Genomic DNA, 8,107 nt, shown 5'->3' with positions numbered 1-8,107 from the left:
CCAGGAATATATGAGAGTCTCAGGATTATTACATCCTCACCAATACTTGGTGTTGTTAGTCTTTTTAATTTTAGCCACAGGAGTAGTTAGTGTATATTTTTTTCAACATTTTTGTTCCATGGTAGCTATTCATTTCTGTCCTGATTATGATTACTCTATCTAATGCATTGCAAGATGTTTTAATATTTTCATGTGTTGTTCTTTATAACCTTACTCTTTGGAAGGCTTTACAAATATTATTATTCCTTAGTTTCTTTTAGTGATTTATAAACTAAGATAGCCAAAATCCAAATATGAACAAATCAGTAGACCAGTCTTGAGTGAGCATGCTAATGATTTTTACCTTCATTTTTTTTGAAAACTAATAAAAAGAAGATTATCTTTAAGACCCTGGGTTTTATTGGAGTTCATAAACTATCTAGAAATTACAAATAAGATTAATATATGGTGAAACAATCGGCAATTTGATATTTTAGCAACCATTTTTTTTCAACAAATTTTTACTACATTCAACAACCAAAGAATCACTATACAACTCAGCCCTGTCATTTTCTGAAATGGCTCTGTTTTTATTCTTCTCATTAGACAGCTTAGAGAAAAGTATACCATTGTCTATTAAAGAAACCACTTTTATTTAATCCAGTATCTACTTACATTTGTCAGAATTGGTGATTCTTAACCTTTTTTTTTTTTTCTTTTAAATAGCACTAACTGTTCTCGTATCTCTGACTTTGTTCTCTGGATGTTAAAAAGACACATAGTCACTTTGTCAAAGTTCTTTAAAATCCAAAGTAAATGAGAATCATCATCATTTCTGTTACACTATTCTTTTCTGTATAGGAGTGTTTCATTTCAGTGTATGCTGGGGTTCTGATTTTTGTCCATATGGTTCAGTTACTAGTTCAGAATAAGTACTTAATTAAGTCAGATAGATAGATTGATTGATTTTTAATCAAAGAGTTTATACAGCAACTCTAACTAAATGTGAATGAATGGCTTAACCATTAAGCTCTTTCCTCAAAAAAAACCCCCAAAAAACCAAAAAAACCCCTTGCAATTCAAACTGTATTTCAAAATACGCTCATAAGGTGCTTTTAAAACATTGATTAATGTGTATTAATTCTTTTGTGAATGATGTTGTGAATGATGCTGTGTTTGGGGACAAATCAGAGTTCTATACAAACTTCTAAGTTTTGTCAGACTTCATAAGTGAACACATGATATTACAAAGTGAAGGATTCTTCCCATAAAAACTATGAGTTAATCCTACTTCCTGGGAAGTTCACCCTTGGTTAATGAAAGGGTTTCCTGTTGCATGGGAGGCCCTTTTACATGCAGTATTTTCTCATTAAAAAAAAAAAAGAAATTTTGTGTCTTTGATTTTAAATCTGGCATTATTATTCATAAATAAAAACATTAGAGGAATTTTCAATAATACACTGAATAATGAAGGTAGAGAATTGTGAATATTTTTGGTCATCTTTTTTCAACAATTTGCAAATTAATCTCCTTTCCCCTCTACTTCTAGGTTCAGTTAGTATTATTAGATTGCTAAATTTTGATTTACCTTAGAAAGCTTGAGAGATTAGGATCTTTTTTTTGATATTTGGAAGAAAAAAATGAATAATAAAAGAAGCTAATATCAAAAACAACTCAAAATTAGAATTTTACAAAATTTACTATAGTAACACAATTGACTTAGTATCCTCTGGTTCTTGAGACTGAAGATGAAGAAACTAATTTCATAAAGATTTTCTTTTAAAAATGTGGCATGAAAATTCAATGATCCTTTTCGTAATATTCCATATTCTACAAACATCTGGGTTTTTTAAGTGAACTGGTTGGCTTTAATATTTAAACTTTAACATTTAATATTAAACTTTAACATAAAACCTTCTTTAAAGAGGAGACTCATTTATTCCTTCAGATCCTTGTGTATGTTTGTTCAGGGTGACTGCGATTATTTCAAATCCTTGTTCTTAGGTCATGAGTAAGAATATCTAACAAGTGATCAGATGTACACATCTTTACACTGGTTTTCAATTTTTATTTCTAGAAAGCCAGACTGTGTTTTCTAGGAAACGTGAACTATGGATTTCGCTCATGTCAGAATCCCAGAAACCTGGGGTAATTCTGAGTAATTCTTGTTTGCCACCAAGTCTCCAAAGAATTCTTGCATCTTACTCTTCCATAATAGATCTGTTCTTAGTCCAGCCTAAATCCTGCCTGGCAATTTGCATCACAGGAACCCCACATCTGTTATACTGCAGGGTTGAATCCAAGGGATTTAAGCTTTCCCCTTAGGAGATACTGCTCTCATTCATACCACACAGAGGGAGGGCATTCCTGCCTCCCCACTAGCCACTTCTCCACCCCCTTGCCTGGAGAGTTATTCCTAATGGTGTATGATCCAGAAAATGGATTATTTTAATACACTATGCTTTTAAAATATATTCTTATAAGCCAGAACATTATGGTAGCCTCCATTTTTAAGTCTAAAACTTTCTGTGAAAATTTTAACATGTGTTATCTAATGATTTTTGATTAGATGAATTTTGAGTTTCTTTTTCACATTTACCTCATTTTGAGGAGAGGAAAATCTATGAGAGATCTGTAATACTGCATTCTTCCAATGAATGCAGATATTTGTCACATCTTACTTGTTTTTTTTTTTTCCCCTTCTTCTTAGGCCCATCCTAATTGTTGTACTTATAAAAAGTTTATTGCTTATTTATTGTTTCTGAATTTGGTGTCAGCATTGATTTTAAAATAGCCTTTTTGAATAATTTCATGGTGTGAATTGCTTTCATGGGAACTCTTTAGAAAAATGCATGAAAAAGTCTCACTTAAGATACTATGGATATGTAAAATATCTTGATATAACCTTAAAAGGAAAAAGATATGTGAACTGTATAATGAATGACAAAAGTTTGCTGTCACTTGAGTCTGCTCTATCAAATAAATACTAAATATATTAAAAGAAGTCTTCTTCATGTTACTGAAAGCTCAGTTCTTGTCCCCAGTGCCAGTCCAATAATAAGAACATGGTTTTGAGAAAAAGAAAAAGGAAGTTTTATTGCTTTCCAAGCAAAGGAAAAGCACGGGGGGGGGGGGGGGGGGGGGACCAGATACAGACAGGGGACTTTTAAAGAGATGATTCAAAGGCTACATTCCACATGTTCTCTGTCCAGAGTTATAAGTCACATGTTAATTGGGGAGATAGTCATTTCTGAGATCTTCTGGTCCATCCCCAAGGTCTGAATTACTTTTTTTTTAACTAATACAAAAAATTGTATTTACTTAGAAGCATTCAGAATGTCAACAAAACAGCTGCAACTTCTTTTTTTTTTTTTTTCAATTACAGATTGGTATTCAGTTAACAGAACAACAATTATTTCGTATAAGCTGCATCAGAGACAACTGAAGATGAAAAACTACCGTGCCCATATACAACTAATTTGTGCTGTGCACCAACAAGAACCTGCTTTATTACAACCCCACACTGTACCAGGCAAGGTTAGTGGCTATTGACAATACCACCAGGACAGGGCTATCTAAAGACACATTCCGTAGTGTGTTAACTATAGAAAAAAAGACACTACAATTTAAAAATAAATCTTTCACAGCCTTACATTTCAATTTTTTTCTTTAAAAGGAGTGAGTTGTGTACAGGAGGGTTAAATGCTTTATAGACAAGGAAAAAAAACTGTGCCAGAACCAACTTATTCATCATCATCTTCTTCTTCATCATCATCTTCTTCATCTTCCTCCTCACCATCATCCTCTTCCTCATCTTCCTCATCCTCTTCATCTTCTTCATCTTCCTCATCTTCCTTCTTTTTTCTTCCTTTTTTCAGCCTTGACAACTCCCTTGTTTGCTGCATCAGGTTTTCCTTTAGCTCGGAAGGCAGCAATATCCTTTTCGTATTTTTCCTTCAGCCTAGCAGCTTTCTTTTCCTAAGGCTGCTTGTCATCCACAGCAGTGCGATTCCACATCTCTGTTTCTTTGCAACATCACCAGTGGATAGGCCAGGATGTTCTCCCTTGATTCTGGGGCGATACTCAGAACAGAATAAGAAGAAGGCTGACGGAGTCCTCTTGGGTGCATTGGGATCCTGAACTTCTTTTTTGTTTCCCCTTTAGGAGGGATATAGGTTTTCATTTCTCTTTCATAATGGGCCTTGTCCACCTTTGCCCTGTCTTCAAATTTTCCTTTCTCTTTAGCAGACATGGTCTTCCACCTCTCTGAGCACTTCTTAGAAAACTCTGAGAAGTTGACAGAAACATCTGGGTGCTTCTTCTTGTGCTCCTCCTGGCAAGTTTGCACAAAGAATGCATATGATGACATTTTACCTCTTGGCCTCTTAGGATCTCCTTTGCCCATGTTTAGTTATTCTTCCTTAGCAAGGCACAGGGTCACCAGTGCCCATCCGTCTCTCACTTGCCCCAGTGCTGTCTCTATGGAGCTCAATGTACTGCAATCAGGTCTGGATTACTTTGATTCCTATGCTGGGTGTACTCAAGGACAGATAACTCTGCCTAAAATGGGGATAAAGATAATTCAGTTTCTCCTGAGATTAGGGAGGGGAAGAGTGTAAGGAGGAAAAGGAGAGAGGAAGAGAAAGAAACATGTTCATTTAAAAAATAAGTTGCAGTGGCAGAGCAGCAGGACTACATACAAAGCATAAAGTGGATCACTGTTACATTTCCCCACTGTTGATTTCTATATTTTATTTCTATGGAAAAATGGGTGAAAACATCTCCAAGCTGCTTCCTGCTGAAAGAAGGTAAAGTTGGGGAAAGTGACCCAAAGTCCTTCTTCTCTATCAGATGGGTCATGGACAATTAAGGGTATTCAGCATCAGGACAGTCCAGAGGTCCACAGTGGCAGATGGCAGGTCACTGGACAAGGCATACATAGGGCGGGGATCATGCTAAGACAAAAATAAGACAGCAAAAGTGTTACTTTAAAAAAAAATGAATAATGACTACAGAAACAATTAGTATCTTAGCCAGTCTCTGAAAACCATGAAGACAGTAACTTATAATCACACCAGTAAAAAACATATCAAGTTTATGTAGGAAGTGCTACTGAAAGCTTGGTCCTTGTCCCAAATACCAATTCAATAATAAGGATATGGTTTTGAGAATAAGGTTTATTGCTTTGCTAGCAAAGGAAAAGCACAGGGGACTCCTGTTCCAGAGGCTGTGATTCTCCCCATCAGTAAGAACAGGGACTTTTAAAGAGGTGATTCAAAGGCTACATTCCACATGTCCTCTGTTAGTGTTGTAATTCACTTTTAATTTGGGAGATAGTCATTTCTGAGATCTTCTGGCACTATCCCCAAAATGTGGATTATTTTATTCCTATGGTGGGCATTCAAGGACAGACAACTCTGCCTAAAATGAGGAAGAAAGGTAATCCTATTTCTTCTGAGATTGGGCGGGGGTGCTGGGGGAGGAAGAGAAAACAAATATATCCATTTTAAAAATAAGTAGCAGTGGCAAAGCAGCAAGGACTGTCAAAGCATATAGTGGACCACTGTTACAGGAGGTTAGAAAGATTTGTAGGTCTATGAGATCAGGCTCAGTTTGGCTCAGGGCAAACCTCTGACTCTAGAATCCTTTGTGTTCATTAGTATTAGGCACTCCCACACAAGAACTCTTCCTTTATAGCCTATAGCTTTACTTGCTTTTGGTAAAGCTGACACAAGTGTACAACTTAAGTTACATTTAAAAAAGAAAGATAATTTTAAAAACAACAACAAAATTTTCTTTCCTTTTTAAATGTCTTAAATGTCCATGTAGGAGTGTGCTGAGGCTATACTATCCTGTCAGGTGTTTAAGACCAAGTAGGTCAAAACTGACCTTGTTTGTATCTACCATTAAGAATCAGCTGAAATTCCTCAGAGATCACTCTTGGGGATGTGTGTGAAGCCTCTTGGTTCCTATAGATTTTCTCTACCAGTGGTGCCATCTGCTAGGATGGATCACCATCTTGATGACCATACATGGCTTCTCTTGGAAGCATCAGGGACATTTCCCTTTCCAAGGAACTGCCTCTTTGCAGAATGGGCACTGGTTGGCTTCCTGTTCTCTAGGGTCCTCTCAATCTCCCTGATTGGCAAATCAGGTAACTCACCAGAGTTGTAGGGCCCAGAGAGGTATCATATCATTCTCTGGGTCCTGGCTGAACATAGAGAGCAAGGGTCAAAATGTTGGCTGCTTTTTCCTTGGCTCTTTTACTGCCTTGACTTTGATCTCCAAGTTTTTTATTTTACATATCCATCAGGCCAGTTCCACTGGTTTTGAAATAATGGATTATAACTTCATAATTTTACAATTATCCCTTTCTTTTAGTTGGAATCAGTATTAATACTGCAAGTCAGCATTCTATCCTATCTGTCCTATAGGTAGTCACTTATTATATCAAACTACTTTAGGTTGTTCTGTCAAAAGTAGTATTTCTGCAAAACATGAACAGGCAACAGTTATAAAGTTTTAAAAGAAAAACAAAAAATGAACACTATTGTATTTTTGATGTCTACATTTTTTTGATGCCTCTACAAAGACCCATATATTTATCAACTTAATTACATACAAGTTTTACTTTTGAAAGACTCTATTTATAAACCTAAAAACCTTTTACAATTCACCCAAACCTTTGCTTAAGTTTTCTATTATATCCCCTGTTCACTTTGAGATCACAGTGAACAAAAAACTAATCTATCTTTTGAATGTAACTTTAAATAAACTTAATTCTAGCCTACTTTGGAGCCATCCTAATATGGTAAAGTGATCTCCTAAGCTTTACATTTAACTAATTTTAACTTAAAGTAAAATTTAGAATCCATAGTATAAGGTAACACTTATCACAGGTCTGCATGTGTTAACAGTACTAGCAAAAATCAAAAGATAGCCTTAAGTCTCTTATACATTTGGGAAACAATGTTTATGACCAGAAATAGACTTAGTAGAGCAAACAGATAAGACAGGTCTTCAAATGCCAGTTTGAGCCTTCTATGTCAGATGCAATGTACCTTGCCAGCAAACCTAGATAAACTTTCATTTTATGAACTTTTAAATAACACTTAAACAAAGCTCAGACAGATATAGTTCTCAGCTGTATACACATTATCTAATCACATATATTTAGGGTGTCAATTATATTGTTGAATCCTTAAATAAGAGTTGTTTATTTAATAAGGTATGAAGTAATGATTTAGAAGTCTTTAAAACAGGTGCAAACCTAATCCATGTAAGATTTAGTTTCTCTAAGTAATAAAACCTAACATACAAAAAAATTATCTTGATAGATAAGAGCTAATTAATGTTTCAGACTTTGCTTCATATCAGTACATTAAAATTCAAAAAACTTTAACTGATGGTGCTAATTATAGCCACTTTAATCACATACACAAACTTTTTGAGACTACCTTCTTCAAACCTTCTGCAACTTACTCAGACATTCACAACTTGTTGCACCTTCAACTTAGTTTCTGACTGTTCAGACTCCTTATCATGCAACTGCATAAATGCCTGTACATACAGAATCTCTTCCATAAACTTTATCTCCTCCTTTTTTGTGGTCCTCTTTTTCATTTTGGACTTCAGCACAAGAATATTACTTTACCGGAAAAAATACTTTCTCATCTATAAACATTTCTTTTATCTTTTAATCTTTCATACAAAAATATGTTTCCATACTTATAACTTTCTTTTATCTTTCTTAAATTCATATTCTGAAACAGTCCTTATGAATGTTATTTGTGCATTTAATTTACACAACAAATTTTATCCCAGGAGAGGGATCAGACAATTTGGAATTACAAAAATTGTGTCTTAATCTTTTTTCTCCCAGATTGTATTCAAGGGTTTGGAGCACATGATATTTTTGAGCCTGATCTGTCTCCCTTAACATTATCACAATGCCATCAACTTTAAGAGAGTTCCCACTGTCAATTGTACCCAGAGCTTCCTTTGGGGCCTTTTTTGTGCACTAGATGTGTGTGTGTGTGTGTGTGTGTGTGTGTGTGTGTAACAAATATACATCTATTTATTTCTTTATTTATTTTTGGTACCGGGTATTGAACCAGAGGTATTTAAT

General features: G+C 35.0%; 1 pseudogene; it reads right to left on the bottom strand.

Annotated features, from left to right (window-relative positions):
* Window positions 1-3,722: 3,722 nt before the first annotated feature.
* LOC114091991 (high mobility group protein B1 pseudogene) lies at window positions 3,723-4,393 on the bottom strand (annotated as a pseudogene).
* Between the last annotated feature and the right edge of the window lie 3,714 nt (window positions 4,394-8,107).

The sequence above is a fragment of the Marmota flaviventris genome, chromosome 14 (assembly GCF_047511675.1).
Source record: "Marmota flaviventris isolate mMarFla1 chromosome 14, mMarFla1.hap1, whole genome shotgun sequence".
Classification (NCBI taxonomy): domain Eukaryota; kingdom Metazoa; phylum Chordata; class Mammalia; order Rodentia; family Sciuridae; genus Marmota; species Marmota flaviventris.
This window is presented reverse-complemented; position numbering and strand designations above follow the sequence as displayed.